Genomic DNA, 3,020 nt, shown 5'->3' on the forward strand with positions numbered 1-3,020 from the left:
CCACAGCAGGAAGGACGCCAGACTCCTGCCTTTCCCCTCTTGCCCTTCCATTGCCATCTGATCTTATCCAGACGCCTAGAACAGGGACTGAGAGGCTGGCCTGCCCCCTCCTCACTGCCACTCGACACAGACACAGACCTCTGCTTATCTGCTGATTGCCTAGCAACGCTCTGGCTGCCTTCCAACTCTTTCCCTTCTTGAGAGCTAAAAGTCTTCCCCATGAAGGGGAGTCAGACAGCCCTTTCTCGCTTCTGTCAGGCCATTCTCATCTTCAGAGTCGATTCTTCGTTCACTTAGTTCAATCTGAGCCTAACTCTTCTTTCCGCTCTGGGGGGGGGGGGCTGTGCAAACCACTGATTGGCTGACTCTTGTGTCAGTCATGAAGCCACCTCCCCAACCTATTGGAGCAGTTTATGTAATGTAAAATCTCACTTTACAATGTCAAAAAATAATGCATTAACTGCACGATCAGATACGCATTATACATGAAGAATAGAAACAAAGCAAACAGCTATCCAGAAATATGGGAGGGTGTGTGTTTGAAGATGACAGAATTTGATTCAGAGATCATGCATGATTCAAGTTACAAGAGAGATTCCGACTAAACATCAGAACTTTCTGACGGTAAGAGCTGCTCAACAGTGGAACGAGCTCCCTCAGAAGATGGTTGACTCTCCTTCCTTGGAGGTTTTTCAGCAGAGGTTGGGTGGCCACCTCGAATGGATGTGTTAGTTGAGATTCCTGCATTGCAGGGGGTTAGACTAGATGACCCTTAAAGGTAAAGTAAAGGGACGCCTGACCATTAGGTCCAGTCATGGCTGACTCTGGGGCTGTGGCGCTCATCTCGCTTTATTGGCTGAGGGAGCTGGTGTACAGCTTCCGGGTCATGTGGCCAGCATGACTAATCCGCTTCTGGAGAACCAGCGCAGCGCACGGAAACGCCGTTTACCTTCCCGCCAGAGCGGTACCTATTTATCTACTTGCACTTTTATGTGCTTTCGAACTGCTAGGTTGGCAGGAGCTGGGACCGAGCAACGGGAGCTCACTCCGTCGCAGGGATTCGAACCGCCGACCTTCTGATCGGCAAGTCCTAGGCTCTGTGGTTTAACCCACAGCGCCACCTGCGTCCCCAGATGACCCTTACAACTCTGCAATTTTATGATTTTCTGTGTTGTTACCTGAGTAAAGTTGGGGAAAGGAGAGCTCGCTCCATTGCAGAAAAGCTGAAACCCACTCCTGTCCAAAGGTCCCCTCTATGCCATGTGATTGTTTCCTTGTGTTTTCCTGTTTCCAGTCAAATGTGACGAAGATGAACATCCTCTAGCAGCTTCACATACTGAGAGATGGCAGTCTGGTGTCTGCTCCATTGAAAAGCTCCCTTCCAAGGAAATATATCTCTACTAGATTCCTGAACACCCTGAATTTGTACACAAATGAGACATAACAGAGGCAGGTGCCCTCTGTTGACAGCAATCTTCCTATCTCTATTGGTAAATGACCACACTCTCGTTCAATAATTGAGCTGTCAATCTCTCAACAGGGCTCATTATTATTCGGCATAACAAAACCCCAAATCAGTGTCCTTTCTGACTGGTTAGATAGCTATGATGTCATCACAACCAGCACTGACAAAAAAGGAGGAGACCGAGGAGACCGGCTCTTCACCACGCTAAATAGGTGCTTCTTTTTAAAGCACACCATTGCCTACCCACCCTTCCAAAAGGGTTTTAAAAGCCTGGTTAAAGAATTTCCAGCAAAGTTTAATTATGCAAATAGTAATTTATTTATTTATTGGATTGACATACCATCTGTAGATCTCGTGGAGGTTCACAACATAAAAATAGAATATAAAAAAACACAAAATGCATAATCAGAAGAACAAGTATAGGTAAAACTGAACAACAGAGGCCTCTTTTAACTATATATTTAGAGTACAACTGGTGTCCCTCCCCACCTTCTGATGATACGAATGCATTGGCACCTTTTAACTAGGAAAATAGGTGCCTCAGTAGATTAAGCAAAGTTTATTCTATGGGTCATTGCTCATCTTTCTAAAAGACGGTCCTATTCTATGAAGTCTCAAGTTGCCGGGAGATTAGCCAATGCTAACTCATGCTTGAATAAATTTCCCCAACCCTTTGTGTTTGCTATGTTTTCTGTGATATGCAGGGTACGTGTTATATTATATATTTATTCTGCTGCATTCGTAGCCTGCCTTTCTTCCAGAGAACTCAAGACAGTGTGCATTGTTCTCCCCTTCTCCTTTATCCTCCCAACGCCTGAAAGGTAGGTGCAATGTTTTTCCCCCCACCTCTCAGGTGGGTGCCATTGTGGTGAAATGTTGGAGGAGGGGATTGAATAGGGAGTCCCCACTTTCACCAGAGAAATGTTGGAGGGGTGGCAGCTGCTTCTGCATGGTCTGATCTCTTGCTTCCTTTTTTTTAAAATGATACTTTATTTATAATTATGCATCATACAAACAAACACTAAATAAAACAAGCAAATAATACCAAAACAGAAAAAATACAAAGCCAGAGATGCAAATATATAAACATAATGACGTAGACTGCAATCAAAAATACAGTGGTACCTCGGGTTACATACGCTTCAGGTTACATACGCTTCAGGTTACAGACTCCGCTAACCCAGAAATATTGCTTCAGGTTAAGAACTTTGCTTCAGGATGAGAACAGAAATTGGGCTCCGGCGGCGTGGCGGCAGCAGGAGGCCCCATTAGCTAAAGTGGTACTTCAGGTTAAGAACAGTTTCAGGTTAAGTATGGACCTCCAGAACAAATTAAGTACTTAACCCGAGGTACCACTGTATAAACATTATACTCTCTTAAAAAAAAAAATTAAAAGAAAAAAAGAAAAAAGGAGACTTCCAACTAAGTCCATGTGGTTCTTTATTTCTCATAACACTGGTTGTCTGTAATGATTCCCAGATTCAGACTTGGCTTAGCTTAGAATAAAAATCTCACAGGCAATTAGAATAATTTTCTGATCTCTTGCTTCCTAAGT

The sequence above is a fragment of the Podarcis liolepis genome (assembly GCF_965112155.1).
Source record: "Podarcis liolepis genome assembly, chromosome: 9".
Lineage (NCBI taxonomy): Eukaryota > Metazoa > Chordata > Lepidosauria > Squamata > Lacertidae > Podarcis > Podarcis liolepis.